Source organism: Dromiciops gliroides, chromosome 1, assembly GCF_019393635.1.
Source record: "Dromiciops gliroides isolate mDroGli1 chromosome 1, mDroGli1.pri, whole genome shotgun sequence".
NCBI lineage: Eukaryota > Metazoa > Chordata > Mammalia > Microbiotheria > Microbiotheriidae > Dromiciops > Dromiciops gliroides.
The window spans coordinates 107,140,250-107,158,578 of record NC_057861.1 but is presented as its reverse complement, the minus strand read 5'-3'; positions in this window follow the sequence as shown (position 1 = coordinate 107,158,578).

The window sequence follows — 18,329 nt, the reverse complement described above, 5'->3', positions numbered from 1 at the left end:
ACAAATAGTGCTCATATGTTCTTTGGGTGAATTGTTAAGAAGCATATGTTACATCTGTGTGCTTTATAGTAGTCTTCATGTGGTTTAAGTTCCATGCTATTCAATGTTCTGGGCTTATCAAAAAGGAAATCTAGGTACTGATGCAATAAGTAGCAGATTCAGCCTAGATCAGATATTTAATCCTTAATAACTAAGATCATTCTTTTTTCTCCCACTATACCTAACTAGAAACCCAGAATCATAGAATGTGATCATTAGATGAATTTTAAGTCTTTCCTCTACTACCTTAGGGTTCTGCTGTCCTGAATCGTGACTTCCTCACTTGGGCAAGTATCTCAAGTAGTCTGTAGCCATACTTCATTTTAGTCCCTTGTCCCTATCCATCTTCTTCTTGAACTCATCACAGACTTGAAACATAGATGATAAATCATACCTTTGGTGGGGAGGAGTAGGGATTGGTGATAGGGATGCATTGACCCAGTTTTCTACAATAGAAAGAGTTTTGTATTTGTACTATGATTCATAGGCCATGATTTTAGATTTTTTTATTTTGTCTGTGGCCTTGGACAAATCTTTTAAGCTCTCTAGGTTTCAGTCTCTCATCTGTAAGATGAGAGAGGCTGAACTAAATGATCTCTGAGGTCCCTTCCAGTTTTAAGTGTATGAACTTATGAATTTTTCCCTGCTACCTTACTTGGCTCACACTTTCAGGAAGTCCCCAGTCACCCTTTACTTCATTCTTTCATGCTGGACCATCTTTTTGACAACCCAGCCTGCATATTTGACTCTAAGACTAAATACTAAGCTGTAGATGTTTTAACCAATTTATCTCCAGAACTTTTGCCCTGGATCCCCCTGTCATGAATGGTGTCAGCTTCATTTAGTTCACCATTTCGGGGAGACCCTAGTGAAGACATTTGGCCTTTGTTCTTCCAGTTCTGGAGCCATAATCAAATCAACTCTACCACTGGTTTTGGAAATAGTATGTCAATCTACTGTGTTATGGCCCTTCTTACCATATGTTATATTCTAAAGTTCCCTATCCTTTCTATGTTTTGACTACTCCTGGGATCATTAAACTTTTTCCACTCATGATCCCTTTTGCCCAAGAATTTTTTACATGACCCCCAGTATATAGGTATATAAAATACATATACATAACATTTTATTGTTGCAAATTTTTTGCAACCCCCACATTCAGCTACATGACCTCATATGGGTTTGTGATCCACAGCAAGATGCTTCGGACTACTCTATTATAATATAAGTACTCTGAGACCAGGTATTTTTTCTTTGTAATTGTCAACATAGTACTTCAGGGAAGAGGAGAAAGGAAGAATCAATTAAATAGCTACCATATGCTAGGCATTGTGCATACAAATACGATGTCATTTGATAGTCACAATAATTCTTGTAAGTATCTGCTGCTAGTATCCCAATTTTACAATTGAGGAAACTGAGTCAGACAGAGAGTAAGTGACTTTCCCAGGATCACATGGCTATAAAGGTCTGAATTTGGAGTTGAATTAAAGTTTTACTGACTCCATGCCCAATGTTATCTCTACTGTACCACCTAGCTTCCCAATACATATACTTAGTATAATATTTTGCCTAAGTAAGCATTTAACAAGTTCATTCATTCATTCATTCATTCAATCTGCTATCTTGTCCAAATAATACTAGAAAAAAACAAATTCTCACTAAAGAACACTCTACAAGTAGTTATTCATTTTTTTCTTTAAGACCTGAAGGGAGAACCCACTATTCCTTAAAGCCCAGTATTCCTTACACTTTGAGATTGCTTTGTTAGGATATTTTCCTCTAAATTGAGCCTAAATTTCCTCTTTACAACTTCTATTCATTGGTCTTAGGTCTGTCTTCTGTGTCCATACAGAAAAGGCCTAATCTCTTTTTCCATATAACAGTCTTTCAAGTACTTTGTGACAGTTACCTCTTTCCCTTGATCCTTCTTTTCCTCAGGCTAAACATCCCCTTTCTCATATTGACAAAAGATTCCTTACATTTAAGCCTTTTCTAGATGTTTTTCAATTTGTCAATGTCCTTCCTAAAATGTTATGCCTGAAACAACACAAAAGTTCAATTGTGTGTTAATCAAGCCAGAAAATATCAGGACTAACACTTATTTTTGAAAATGATATCCCTCTTAAAGTAGCCCAAGATGACATTACTTTTCTTGGTTGTCATATCTTAATTTTGACGCATCTTGAGATTACAATACTCTAAACCCTTAGATTTTTGAGTCTAGCCATTCAACCAGTTTCTAATCCAATGAACCATACTATTTTTCTAGACCATATCTCTGCATCTTTTCAACAATTGCCTGAAATGTTTTATCAAATTGCTGAAACCTATGTTAATGTTATGGATGGCATTCCCTTCATATACCAGTTTAGGTGGGGTGGAGCTAAGATGGCAGAGGAAAGGCATTAACCTCTTGGACCTCCCCAGAGGAACAAGCCCAAAACTTCCAAATAATGCCATAGGACAATTCCTGGGGCAGCAGAACTCACAAAAGGATGGTGTGAGATTATTTTCCAGCCAAAGGTGGTTTAGAAGGTTGGCAGAAGGAGTCTGCTGTGCCAGAGAGGGAGTGGAGTCCAACACTGAAGTCAAGCCTACACAGATCCCGATCCAGGCCATGCTACATAAATCCAGCCCCAGGCTGGACACCCAGACCTGGCCGCACTGACACAGATCCAGACCCAGGCAGCACTGTGCAAATCCAACCCTAGGTTATCTACCCAGACCTGGCCTGCAATGACATAGATCCAGATCCAGATCATGCCAACACAGATCCAGATCCAGGCAGGCCACACTAGAGAAAGAGACCCCTGGAGACTCTGAATTGTCTGCAGCACCACATCTTCTGGAACCAAGCTCACAGTTTGGTGAGATGGTCAAGTGGTTGGCCAGGGGGAGATTACAGGGATCTCTTCTGGTGTTGAGGTGGAATTCAGTTGATTTACCCATGCAGGGAACCAGGAAGTAGTCTTGAGTAGCATCACAGGTCAGGGAGGGGTACAGGCTCATCAGAGTTATCAATCTCAGCAAAAATGAAATTTTGTTTCCTGGTTGAAGAGCAAGTAGGCCAGATGAGTGAAGAACCTGCCTCTCCTTAAATTGTACCACTTTGGACCCCCTGAAGCTTGGGACAATGCATCCTGTAAGCAGTGCCCCACTTTAAGAAGGAGTTAAAAGTCAAGAAATAGGCTATCAAGATGAGCAGACAGAAGAAGATGGGGACCATAGAAAGCTACTTTGATGACTAGGAAGATCTAGGTACACCCTCAGAAGAGCATAGCAATGTTAGGACTCCTACATCTGAAACTTCCAGGAAAAATATGAATTAGTCTCAGTCCATAGAGACACTCAAAAAGGACTTTGAAGAGAGGTAGAGAAAAAATGGAAAGAAAAATTAGAGTGATGCAGGAAAGTCATGAAAAAAGTTAACAGCTTGAAAAGCAAAATGGAATAGCACTCTGAAGAAAATAATTGCCTAAGAATTAGGATTGAACAAATGATAGCTAATGACTTTATGAGAAACCAAGACACAATAAAGCAAATCCAAATGAATGAAAAAATAGAGGGCAATGTGAAATATCTTCTTGGAAAAACAGATGACCTTGAAAATAGATCCAGGAGAGATAATTTGAAAATCATTGAGGACAGCTAGGTGGCACAGTGGATAGAGTAACAGCCCTGGAATCAGGAGGACCTGAGTCAAATCTGGCCTCAGACACTCGACACTTACTAGTTGTGTGACCCTGGGCAAGTAACTTAACCCATATTGCTCCACTTAAAAAAATTGTAACGTAGATATTTATAACTTTGTGTTCCAAATTCTCTTCCTCTCTCCCTATCCCACTTAAGAACTCAAGCAATATAACATAAGCTATACATGTGCAGACATGCAAAATATATCAGAAAGAAAAAGCTCTTTAGAAATAGGAACTAACAACAACAACAAAATATATTTCCATCTGTATTCAGATCCCATCAGTTCTTTCTCTGTAGATGAATTGAATTTCTTTCATAAGTCCTTCAAAGTTGTCTTGGATCACAGCACTCCTTAAAATAACTGTCATTTGGAGCAGATCATCCTATAATATTGCTGTTGTTCTGTATAAAGTACATTTTCCATTTCTTCAGCTCTTGTAAATCTTTACAGGTTTTTTCTGATAGCATCCTGCTCATATTTTTTTCATAGTAAACTACATTTATATAGTACTTTAAAGGGAGTTTTCCTTACAAAACACTCATGAGGTTGATTAATGCAACAACAATAATAGCCAACATTTATATAGTACCTTATACCTGACAAATAATTTTCCTCACAATCATCACCCTCATCCTCATCTTACATTGCTCTTGCCTCTGAATCAATTCCCCCCACCATTTACTATTGCTAAATGTGGTTCCCACCATCCTCTTCACTCCCCATGATATTCACTCCATTTTTATCTTCTTTTACCCTAACCATCCTCAAAAGTGTTTTGCTTCTGATTGTTCCTCCCCTAATCTGCCCTCCCTTCTTTCATCCCTCCTCCTTCATTTCCTTCCCCTCCCACTTTTCTGCAGGGCAAGATACATTGCTATACCCACTTAAGTATGTATATTATTCCCTCTTTGAGCCAATTCTGATGAGTGTAAGGCTCTCCCCCCCACCCATCTCCTCCCCAACTTTCCCTCTACTCCATAAGCTTTTTCTTGCTTCTTTTATGTGAGATATTTTACCTCATTTCACCTCTCCCTTTCCCTTTCTCCCAGTGCAATACTCTCAATCCTTTATTTTATTTATTATTGTACTTAGTTTTTTTCAGCAGTGCTGTGATCCAAGATAACTCTGAAGGGCTTATGGAAAAAATGCAATTCAGATTTAAACTCAGGTCTGTCTGACTCTAGACCTGGTGCTCTATCCATTGTACCACCTAGCTGCCCTGGCACCTTGGTAATTTATTTTAAAGTCTGTTTGCCCTCTTAAATTTTTTTTTGGTGAGGCAATTGGGGTTAAGTGACTTGCCCAGAGTCACATAGCTAGTAAGTGTTAAGTATCTGAGGCCGGATTTGAACTCAGGTCCTCTTGAATCCAGGGCCAGTGCTCTATCCACTGTGCCACCTAGCTGCCCCACCCTCTTAAATTTTTCAGCTTCTTGAGAGCAGAGTCTGTTTCATAATTATCAATAGAAAATGTGAGTTATTATTATGGATATCTCTAATAGCTAGAATAGTGTCTTGCACCTAGTAGATCATGAAATCATAGATTTGGAACTGATAAGGCCCTTAGAGGTCACTTATTTCAATTCTTTTTATTTCCCAAATAAGAAAACAGAACCAAAAATCATTTAGACAAGAAGATGCAGATCCGAGATTTAAACATGGGTCTTCTGACTTCAAATATTTGAAGATTTCCACTCTCATTTTTAAGATTGACTGTGGCATAAAGGCAAGAATCCTGAATTTGAAATCAAGAAATCTAGGATCAAATTCCATTTCTCACACTTATTATGTACAAGTGATTTTGCTTCTTTGGGGTCCAATTCCTTCCTCTATAAAATGGACATCATAATGTGTATGCTAACTTCATTGTGGGGTTGTTGTAAGAAAAGTATTCTTTTTTTTTTTTTGGTGAGGCAATTGGGGTTAAGTGACTTGCCTAGGGTCACATAGCTTGTAAGTGTTAAGTGTCTGCGGCCAGATCCGAACTCAGGTCCTCCTGACTCCAGGGCTGGTGCTCTATCCACTGTGCCATCTAGCTGCCCCTAAGAAAAGTATTTTTAAAAAGATTAAAATACCATATAAGTTTGAGGTGTTATTATTGAATTTGAACTGTTTCTTGCTAGTCGCAACACAGACAGCTGAATTTTTGAGTCTCAAAGAAAGGACAGGGTGTCATGAGGAAAAGGAATAGACTACTTGCTTCACAATGTATCCTAGCACCTTTGATTAGCTATTCAGGTCTCTGGTTCCTCATATTTGGACATAAGTCCATCCTACATCAGGACCAGAAGAGACACAAAGAAAGAAAATCAACAACACATTGGGACCTTTTAAATGCATCCCTATCTATGAAAATTGAACAATTTGTGCCTGGAGAAAATAAAACTTCCTGAGAGACAGACAGAAAACAGAATATTCCACATTATTTAAACTGCTTCCACCACCTCAACTACCATCTCCCACTAGTTAACAACTGCTACCAAGGGCAGGAGATGCAGCCCCTAGCTCCAAAGAAGTCAAAGCTACTGAGGACCCAGAAGAGCAGTTTCTTGCCACCCAATCCTTGTCACTATCAAATGAATTGACATCAGAAATGGATACGACTTTATCAGAAATTACATTAAAGATGCATCCCCATTTGCTTTGTTACTGCACTGAAAGAACATGAGGCCTTCTCACTTTTCTTATAGCTCAATCTTCTCTATGTCCTGTCTTCCCAATTAGAATATGAGCTTCTTGAGAGCAGGAGTACCCTTATTTTTCTATTTGTATTCCCAGGGCTTAGCACTGTGCTTGGCAAATAGTAAGCATTCAATGGATGCTCATTAATTAACTAATTAATTTATAACTGTCTTCAAACATATGAAGGATTCTCATAGGGAAGAATACTTCATTATTGTGTTCTGTGTGACCTCAAAAAAGATAACACAGATTTATCGATGTAGCTCCAAGGAGACAAATTTTGGTGCAATATTAAAAGGAACTTTGTAACAGTTGGAGCTGTCAACAAATGGAATAGGTTACCTCAGGAAATAATGTTTCCCCTGTTATGTTCAGGTGGTGCTTGAGTGCAAATTTAATAACTATTTGTTAAGAATGCTAAATATAGAATGTATCTCTTAGATAGTTGGACTAGCTCATGTATAAAGTTGATCTAACTCTAAGATTCTATGATTTTATGATGAGTCTGTGCTTCTATTATAAGAAGGATGGTGATTGTTGAAATATACTTTTATCTGGCTATAAATTGGGGCAATGGTTGATAACTGGCTTTCCTTGCTTATTTCAAGGTCATATAATCTATAATTAAAAAAAAAACTTCCAATATTCTAGTGATACTCAACTGGGTCAAAATTGATTATGTGTCTCAGTCTTTGAGATTAAAAAAATAACCAGTGAAGAGTTTAGTTTTTTTTCTCCTTCTTCCTGCATTGGAAGGTGAATTTCTATGAAGAGGAAAACAACCTCAAAATGTCATGTATGAATAACGATTCCTAAGCTTCCCAAGGAGAAAAACTCCAGCCCAGAAAATAGTGATAGAAATATAAACATTGAGTAATATTCCTTGACATTAGTTAATGTTTTCTGGATCCACTAGGAAACTGTTTATTGGGTATGAAAAATGGGTAGGAAAAGTAAGTTCCCAAATGCTGGGATTAGTATGATTTGAAATCATGAAAATATAACAAGATTCTGTTTCCCTCATCAAAGTCATGAAAGGAAGAATGAGTTGTAAGCTGTTTTTTGACAAAGGGAAGGTAAATGATCATTGTAATCCCTTCTCACTCTGGTCTAGTTGGAGTGAGGTAGGGAGGAGAATATAAGCTATCCATACTGTGCCTTTGGTAGGTCCTGTCCATAAAGATGAGAGCACTCTTACCAAACATCATCATCACCACCACCATAAATGGCATTTATATAGCACTTTAATGTTTGCAAAGTGTTTTAAACATTATCTCATTTGATATTTACAACAATTCTGATATATACTAGTATTATTCTTATTTTACAGATGAGGAAACTGAGGTGTAGTTAATTGACTTGCAAGATCATGCAACGAGTAAGTGTCTGAGTCAAGATTCAAACTCAGGTTCTCAAACTTTAACTCCTGTACTCTATCTAATATACTTTCCAGCTATTGCTAAACACTCCCAAAGTAAGATAATAATAAAAAAAAATCTGAAGGACCTGTGTCAAAATAACGTAGTATACATGTGACTTAGGTATTCCTTTGAGTCTATCTCTACTCTTTCACTAGTGAAAAAACATAAGCAAAAAATGATCAAAGTTTCAGGCAATCCAAGTATCGGTCATTACTGTATGTTGATAGAAATAAAACTAATCACAAGTTGGATGTGTTTTAAAATTAGATAATTTGTGCACATTATTCAAATACAGGGTAATGTAGTGGGCATCAGAACATCATAGTTTTGGTCCAAATGCCATTTCTCAATTATGCTTCTGTTGGTAAGTAATTTCATAGATCTGAGCCTTATATTCCTCCTGTCTAGGCTGGACATGCTAATATCTAACCTGCTATCCTATGGGGTGATTGTAAGGGTCAAATGAAATATGAGTAACATCTGATAATTATTTATCCAGTAAAATCTTAGCTGATATTTATAAAGGATTAAAAATTCACAAATTACCTTATTTAACCCTAATAACCAGCACTCCATGAGGAAGATTAGTGTAGGTATTATTGTCCTTTTAAAAAAATGAGGACACAGAGGTTCATACATATTGAGTATTTCACCGTAGTCACATAGCTACTAAGTGTTGAAGATTGGGTTTTGAATTCCTGCCTTCTAGGTCCAAGCCTGGTGCTCCATGTACTATAGCATATGATGGCATGCTAACATTGTACCATGAAAAACATAGTACTATGAATGAGAGGAGAAACAAAAAAAAATGAATCATTGCTCTTGCCCACAAGGAATTAACACTAATCAAAATAGCTCATAACTTATATAGCCCTTTATACATGCAAAGTACTGAAGAAAAGGTACTATGACATATGACTATTTTTGTTGTTGTTAAGTAATTTTCCAATCACGTCTGACTCTCTGTGATCCCATTTGGGATTTTCTTGGCATATATTGAAGTGGTGTGCCATTTCCTTCTGAAACTCATTTTACAGATGAAGAAGTTGAGGCAAACAGGGTTGGGTGACCTTCTCAGGGTCACATAGCTAGCAAGTGTCTGAAGCCAGATTTGAACTCAAGAAGATGAGTCTTCTTGATTCTAGACCTGGCATTCTATCTACTGTGTCACATAGCTTCTCACTACAGAGGTCATATATGAACTAGCTCAAGTCAAATAAGTAGAACCAGCAGAACAATCAGGAGGGATATTAAAAAGTCAAACTGTTTACATTCCTACATGGGAAGATAATATCTCTAACGCATAAGAACTTTCTCAGTAACAGGGTAGCTGAAAAGAATATACTTAGAGGGCACAGGTGTGAATTGAAAATGAAAGGATGATATCTACAAAGCATTTATTTTTTGTTTATTCTTTTGGGGGGGGCAGGCAGGGTGGGGTGGCTTATGTCTAGGGCTGGATTTGGGCTTGGGGCCTCCTGGGTCCAGGGCTCATGCTTTGTCCACTGTGTCACCTAGCTGACCCATGATGACATCTTTAAAATAAAGTTAAGGTGTAAGAGGAATGCACTGGAAGAAAGGAAAAGGGAGAGGTGGACTGGGGAAAAGCAGCTCATATAAAAGAAACAAGAAAAAGCTTATGGAGTGGAGGGGGAAATGGGGAAGGAATGGGGGAGTGAATGAACCTTACTCTCATCAGAACTGGCTCATAGAGGGAATAACATACCGACTCAGGTGGGTATAGTAATATATTGTGCCCTGAGGGAAAGTGGGAGGGGAAGGAGATGGGGGTAAGAGGCAAAGAAAGGAAGGGCAGATTGGGGTAGGGGGCAGTAAAAAGCAAAACACTTTTGAGGAGGAATAGGATGAAGGAAGATAGAAAATAGAGTAAATATTAAGGGGAGGGAAGAGGATGGAGGGTGATACAGTTAGCAATAGTAATTGTGAAAGAAATAATGATCAGGATGATATCAGGACATATGAAAAATGCAAACCATCAACAAAGGAAGAACTGATGGTATCTGAATACAGATTGAAGTATAATTTTATTTGTTAGCTCCTCTTTTTAAAGTTATTTTGTCTATTTTATTTCACAACCTGACTAATGTGAAGATGTTTTGCATAACTGCACATTTATGACTTATATTGAATTACTTTATTTCATAGGGAGGCTGGAGGAGGGAGGGAGGAAGAAAATTTAGAGCATAAAATTTTTAAAAATCAATGTTGGGGGAGGCTAGGTGGCACAGTGGATAAAGCAGTGGCCCTGGATTCAGGAGTACCTGAGTTCAAATCCAGCCTCAGACCCTTGACACTTACTAGCTGTGTGACCCTGGGCAAGTTACTTAACCCCTATTGCCCCACAAAAAAAAAAAATCAATGTTAAAAAAAAGAAGTTGCAGGAAAGGTGCAAACCTGTATTGGCAAAAAGAGTTTCTTCATCTGTTAGTGTTATTTTAGCGAAGAAACCACAAAACCAGTCTTTATCCCTATGCTATACAGAATAAAAAGCAAAATAAAGAAATAAAAGGGGGCAGCTAGGTGGCCCAGTAGATAGAGCACCAACCCTGGATTCAGGAGGACCTGAGTTCAAATCTGGCCTCAGACACTTAACACTTACTAGCTGTGTGACCCTGGGCAAGTCACTTCATTTCAATTGCCTCACCAAAAAAGAAAAGAAAAGAAAAGAAAAAAATAAAAGGTAGTTGGATAGGAAAGGCATTAACAATTAAGTGGATAAAGTCCTTGGCACTTGAGTGCCATCTAGAAATAGGTGATGAATTGTCTTAGGCAGAGATGAGGAGGGAGTAAATTCCAGGCATAGGGGATGACCTCACTTATCAAGGAACCCTTTGCCATTGTCTCATCTGGTCCCAGCACCTTGCTTGGTGAAGGCTGTAAGACAGACAGCTTTGAAGATTTGACAGGATTACTGAGAGAAGCCTGCTCATGGGTGTGTGGGTGGGAAGGAAAGATCATAACTAGGAGCAATGAGATGAAATAAAGAACAAAATTGAGTGAAAAGATTACCTAATAAGGCAGCCTACAGCCTGACCTTCCAAGTGGGGAATAAAGCACCTTTTCTCTGGAGTCAAAGTAAGACTTAAGCAGATCGCCAGACAGCCTTCTGTATCAACTGGTCCTAAGGTGTCATGTGGAAAAACAAGATGACCTCTAGCACTTTGATTTCCCTAATTTCTGTGATTATGAGCACTAAAATTTCTTGTAGTTTTAATCAAGGAGGAAAGTGAATTCAGTGCCAAAGAGTTGTCCAAATATATCACCCTATAGGAGAAGCTTAGAATTTCCTAATGACATTACTGAAGCGAAGAATGCTGACCTTTCCTTGAAAAAGATACCCCGACATTTATTAACTAAAAAGGCAGGAGGATGCCAGGGTGTCAGCTTAAATTTGAGAAGGAAGATCAAATGGTGAATTCTACTGCTGTGACAGGAAGTCCCTTTAGACACTTTCAAGTGCTATGTATGTTTAATAAAAGAACAATTTCCTCCTTGTATCAGTGCTCAGAATTTCCAATTTTGCTGGCAAGAAGACTAGTTAAAATCTCTGTCACATAACTTGCTTGTGTGGGTTTCCTTATTCCAGCCTCATTTCTGCAAAGCATTTTAAGTAGTTTTTGTACCACTCTGATTGGCTCGCATTTTAAATTCAATAAAATGGAGTTCCTAGCCAGCATAAGCCTCTCTCTGGGCCTTCTAATGTGCACTGGGTCTGTAACAAGGGTTGAAGAGATCATTATTTTTACTGCATGCAGCATATGTTTACACAGCCTGGGAGAGTGGTGAGAGGTCCAGGCTCGGGTCTGGCACCAGCTTGGCCTCTAATTCATTGAGTGACCTTCACTAAATCTTTGGACTAGGTAAAGCCTCATTTATCCTTTTTTTTTGAAATGAGGGACATGGATGAAGAAATCTCTGAGATTCCTTTTGATTTTGACAAGTATTATTGTTTTCATTTGAATGTCTTATTTATATCTCCAAATACTTATCCTGATGTCTGGTACATAGTGATCAATGAAAAAGCTGTCTATCTGCCTACCTGTCTTTCTGTTTATCATCTATCTATCTATCTATCTATCTATCTATCTATCTGTCTGTCTGTCTGTCTGTCTGTCTGTCTGTCTGTCTGTCTGTCTCTCTATCTATCATCTATCATCTATCTTTGTATTTCTCTACCTAATCTTAGATTTTTTTTTCTCATCTTCCCTTTGGAAATCTGATGAAGCCTTTGGGCTATTTCTCACAATAATGTTTTTAATGCATAAAATAAGATATGCAGGACTACAAAGAAAACAATTATATTTCAATACATGGTTATAAAATATAAAATTTCATTATACCTTCATCAAAATAAATATATATTTTTAAAATTTCATGAACCCTAGATTAAGAATTCCTGCTTTGGTGGTTTATTTAAAAGGGGAAATTCTGGAAAATGTACTACATAGTAAAGTACATAGTTTATTGACCCAACATAAATAAATGTATATAGTGGCCAGGTGATTCATTGTAACTGGCAGAATGGGTACCCTTGAGGGTGGCTACCCAAGGTTCAATATGCTCTATAGCTCATGATCTCTGACAATTGGATTTGGCTTTCAGCATATTTTTCCACATTACCCATGAAGCAAAAAACAAAACAAAACAAACCAAAACACAGACTCCCCATTCCACCCCACAGGATGGAGGTGGGTGGGTGGGAAGAATGCTTCAATTTGTATTGACTACATCCGTTTTTTCTCTGGAGGTAGAATTTTTCATCATAAATGCTCAGGGAGACATCCCAAAAAAGAGAAAAAGGCATATGTGTACAGAAATATTTACAGCAACTCTTTTTGTTGTGGCTAAGAACTCTAAATCAATGGCATGCCCATCAATTGGGGAAGGGCTAAACAAGCTGTGATATGTAATTGCAATGGAATATTATTGTGCTGTAAGAAATGACAAGCAGGATGATTTCAGAAAGGCCTGGAAAGACTTATATGAGTTGATGCATAGTGAACTGAGAAGACTCTGTTGTACATATTGATAGCAATATTGTTCAATGAAGAACTATGACTGACTTAACTATTCTCAGCAATACATGATCCAAGACAATTCCAAAGGACTAATGAAAAAGCGTACCATGTGCCTCTAAAGAAAGGTTGATATTGATTGAACACAGACTGAAGCATTCTATTTTACTTTATTTCTTTCATTTTTTTCTTTTATTTGAATTTTTTATACAAAATTATTAATATGGTAACGTTTTATATAATTGCAATCGTATAAGCTATATCTGATTAATTTACCATCTGTGAGGGCCAAAATTTGATATATGGAGCATTATTGGGGTGACGCCTTAATATTGGGGTCCCGGGAATATGAGGGACATTTTAGGTTCACACTCCCCTCTGAACTGCCCTTTTTAGATATTTCTCCCAGGCCAATAAGAAGGGAGCCTTTAAGCTTTAGTTCATGAAAGGATCAGATTTTATTACTTGGGAATTAATTAAACAACAAAGGTGAAACTAAAAATAATCAAAGATAAGGAAATAGGAAAATAGAAATACAGATAAATATCCTTTTTTTTTTTTCAGGGTAATGGGGGTTAAGTGACTTGCCCAAGGTCACACAGCTAGTAAGTGTCAAGTGTCTGAGGCCGGATTTGAACTCAGGAACTCCTGAATCCAGGGCCGGTGCCACCTAGCTGCCCCCAGATAAATATTCTTAACTCTAAGCTTAACCTATTCAATACCCAGACCATTTCCAATTAAGCTAATTCAAAGGAATTCAGGATTTTCTGTAATTAACTCACTGAACCTGAAAGTTTACAGTTGCTAACACCACCAGAACAGCAGCCACCAGAGACAGAATAAACACGCACCACCACCACAAGGGCCAAGCAGGAAAAAGGCCAAGTCCTGGAAGACACCTAGCATTCCAGAAGCAGCCTAGCATTCTGGAAGCACCCTCTGCCTCCCTTGAGGGAGCCTTCAATCTTTCCTTCCCCAAAAGGGGAGGTCCTTCAAAAGCTGCCTATGGAGAGTTCTCTAATTTTTACCACACACCTCAAGAAGTGGGGAGGGGAGGGAAGGAAGGAAGGTTTGAACTGGAACTCAAAACTTTAAATAAAAATGTTTATTAAAATAAAATAACAAGTGTTTGGGTATTGTCTTGGGTTATTGAATTTCTGAGAATAACAAAGCCATCCACAATTGATTATCTTAAAATATTTCTATTATTTTGTACAATGTTCTCCTGGTTCTACTCATTTCACTTTCCATCAGTTCATGTGAGTCTTCCCAGGTTTTTCTGAAAGCATCCTTCCTGCACATCATTTCTTCAAAGTCCTTTTTGAGCACCTCTATGTCCTGAGACCAATTCATATTTTTCTTGGAAGCTTTAGATATAAGGGCCCTGATGTTGACATCTTCCTCTGAGGGTGCCCCTTGGTCTTCCTTGTTACTGAAGAAACTTTCTATGGTCTTCACCTTGCTCTGTCGGCTCATCTTGCCTTTCTTTTACTAGACTTTTAGCTCCTTAAAGTGGGGCACTGTTTCCAGGCTGCAGTATCCCAAGCTTAAGAAGTCCCAGGTGGTATGATTTAAGGAGAATCAGGTTCTTCCCTTGCCGGGCCTGTTTCCTGGTCCTAGATGACCCCAGACCAACTTGCCAATCAACCAGCTTTGTGTGTTGTGGTTGTTAGCTCCGACAAGCCTGTGCCCCTCCCCCACCTGGGCCACTTCTATTCAAGCCTACCACCTGGTTCTCAGTAGGGGTGTAAAATCCAAGTTCTGCCTTAGCACCAGCATAGACCCCTGTAGTCTCTCCCCTGCCCAGGGCTCAGCCCACTCACCAGACTGTGAGCTTAGTTCCAGACAACACTGATGCTTCAGCTGATTCAGAAGCTCTGGGGGTCTCCTTCTCTGGTGAGGACTTCCTGAGACTGGATCTTTGTCAGGGTGACTGTGGGGTTGGGCTAGACTCCTGTATCAGCACAGCAGCTCCCTCCTTTTGACCTTCCAAGCTGTTCTTGGTTAGAAGATGATTTCATCACATTCTTCTGTGAGTTTTGCTGCTCTCGGCATTTTCCTATAACCTTATTTGGATGTTTTTTTGAGCAATTGTGTCATGAGTTAGGGAGCTCACTGCCTTTCCTCCTCCATCTTGGCTCCGCCCCACATCATTTCGTATAGAACAATAGTATTCCATCACCATCATATGCCACAACTTCTAAATAATGTATATCCCTTCGATTTCCAATTCTTTGCCACCACAGAAAGAGCTGCTATAAATATTGTGTAGATATAGATTTTTTTCCCATTTTTCTTTTATCTTAATGGAGTAGAGGCTATTACTGATATTGCCTGGTCAAAGGGTATACATTGTTTTATAGCCCTTTGCTATCCAGAATGGTTAGATAACTTTACAATTTCACCAACAGTGCATTAATGTCCCAATTTTACCACATCCCTTCCAATATTTGTCATTTTCCTCTTCTATGATATTAGCCAATCTGCTAGGTATGAGTTGAACCTCAGAAATATTTTAATTTGCATTTCTCTAATCAATAGTGATTTAAAGCATTTTTTCATATAACTATAAATAACTTTGATTTCTTTGTCTGAAAACTGCCTGTTCATATCCTTTGGCCATTTAGCAATTGGGGAATGGCTTGTTTTCTTGCAAATTTCAATTATTCTCTCTATATTTGAGATATGAGGCCTAATTAGATTAATTTGCTGTTTCCTTCCATTTTTCTGCTTTCCTTCTTATCTTGGCTATAATTAATTATATTTATAAAGACATTTTTAATTTAATGTAATCAAAATTATATATTTTACATTTCATAATGTTTACTATCTCTTGTTTAGTAAGACATTATTCTTATATTCATAGATCTTACAGGTAAACTATGGCACATCCCCTTAGTTTGTTTATAGTATTACCATTTATGTCTAAATCACATACTCATTTTGGCCTTATCTTGGTATATGATATGAGGTAATGGTCTATATCTATTTTCTGCCAAACTGCTTTCATTTCCCCAGCAATTTTTGCCAAATATTGATTCTTATCCAAAAGGTTTGGATCTTTGTATTTATCAAATACAATATTGCTATGGTCATTTCCTATTATGTGTTGTGTAACTAATGCATTCCACTATTCTTTCTCTCTAATTCTTGGACAGTACCAGATTGTTTTCATTATTACCATTTTGTACTACACTATGAAATCTGGTACAGTTGGCCACAGTCTTTCATATTTTTTCATTAATTCTATTAATATTAACCTTTGGTTCTTCCAGAAGAATTTTGTTATTATTTTTTCTAGCTCTCTAAAGGTTTTTTTATATTTTGATTGGTTTGACTACATAAATATAATAATTTAGATGAAATGATCATTTTTATTATATTATTTTGGCCTACTAATGAGCAAGTAATATTTTTCCAGTTGTTTAGATCTGACTTTATTTGTGTTAAAAGTGTTTTGCAAATGTATTCCTTATTCCTAGTTTTGTCTTGGCAGGCAGACTTCCAAGTATTTTATATCATCTACAGTTATTTAATTTAATTTAATTTAATTTTGTTTAGAATTTTATTTTCCCAAATTACACATTAAAACAAATTTTAACATCAATTTTTAAAACTTTATGTTCCAAATTCTCTTCCTCCCTCCCCACCTGCCCCCTTAAGAACTCTAGCAATTCAATAAGTTATATATGTGGAGTTATGCAAAACATTCCAACATTAGTCTGGGTATGAAAGAAAAAAGATTTAAAAAACAGAAAAAGGAACAAAAATATGCCTCAATCTGTATTCAGATTCCATCAGTTCTTTCTCTGTAGTTGAATTACATTTTCATAAGTCCTTAAGAGTTGTCTTGAATCACTGTATTGATGAAAACAACTGTCATTAACAGCAGATCATCTTACAATATTGCTGTTATTTTGTATACAGTACATTTCACTTTGCATAAGCTCATGTAAGTCTTTTTAAGTTTTCCTATAGCATATTGCTCATCATTTTTTTATAGTAAATTACATTTATATAATACTTTAAAGAGAGATTTCCTTACAATAAACCCATGAGGTTGATAATTGAAAGAATAATAGATAACATTTGTATAGTTACTTACACCTAACAAAGAATTTTCATCAAAATAGCCCAGCAAATAAATGCCATACATTACATCATCATTGATCATTGTCAATCACTCATCATCATTAATCATCCTCATTAGCCATGACATCTTACATTGCTCTTGCCTTTGCTTCAAATTTTTTTCAGTTATTTTTGCTAACTGTGTTTCAATTCATCCTATTCCCTCCCCATAATATTTATTATATTTTCTCTTTTTTCACCCTATCACTCCTCAAAAGTGTTTTGCTTCTTATTGCCCCCTCGCCAAATCTGCCCTCTCTTCTTTCACCTCCCCCCTTATCCCTTTCCCCTCCTATTTTCCTGCAGGGTAAGATAGATTACTATATCCAGTTAAGTGTGTATGTTATTCCCTCTTTGAGCCAATTCTGGTGAGAGTAAGGCTCACTCCCTTCCCTGCACCTCCCCCATCTTTCCCTCCACTCCATAAGCTTTTTCTTGCTTCTTTTATGTGAGATACTTTACCCTATTCCACCTTTCCCTTTACTTTGTGTCCAGTGCATTCCTCTCACCACTTGATTTATTTTTTAAAGATATCATCCCTTCATATTCAACTCACATTTGTGTCTTCTGTATAAACATACTCCACCCAGTTGCTCTAATAATGAGAAAGTTCTTATGAGTTACAAGTATCATCTTCTCATGTATGAATGTAAACAGTTTAACCTTTTAATATCCTTTATAATTTATTTTTCCTGTTTAAATTTTTATGCTCCTCTAGGGTCTTGTATTTGAAAGTCAAATTTTCCATTTAGCTCAGGTCTTTTCATCATGAATACCTGAAAGTCCTCTCTTTCATTGAACTCCCATTTTTCCCCTGAAAGATTATACTCAGTTTTACTTGGTGGGTGATTCTTGGTTGTAATCTCAGTTCCTTTGTACTCTGGAATATCATATTCCAAGCCCTCCAATCCTTTAATGTAGAAACTGCTAGATCTTGTGATATCCTGACTGTGGTTCCACAGTATTTGAATTGTTTCTTTCTAGCTGATTGCAATATTTTCTCCTTGATCTGGGAGCTCTGGAATTTGGCTATAATATTCCTGGAAGTTTTCATTTTGAGATCTGTTTCAGGAGGAGATTGGTAGGTTCTTTCAATTTCTATTTTACCTTCTGCTTCTAGAGTATCAGGGCAATTTTCCTGACAATTTCTTGGAAGATGATGTCTAAGCTCTTTTTTTGGTCATGGTTTTCAGGTAGTCCAATGATTTTCAAATTATCTCTCCTGGATCTATTTTTCAGATCTGTTGCTTTTCTAAGGAGATTACATTGCCTTCTATTTTTTCATTCTTTTGTTTTTGCCTTATTGTGTCTTGATTTCTCA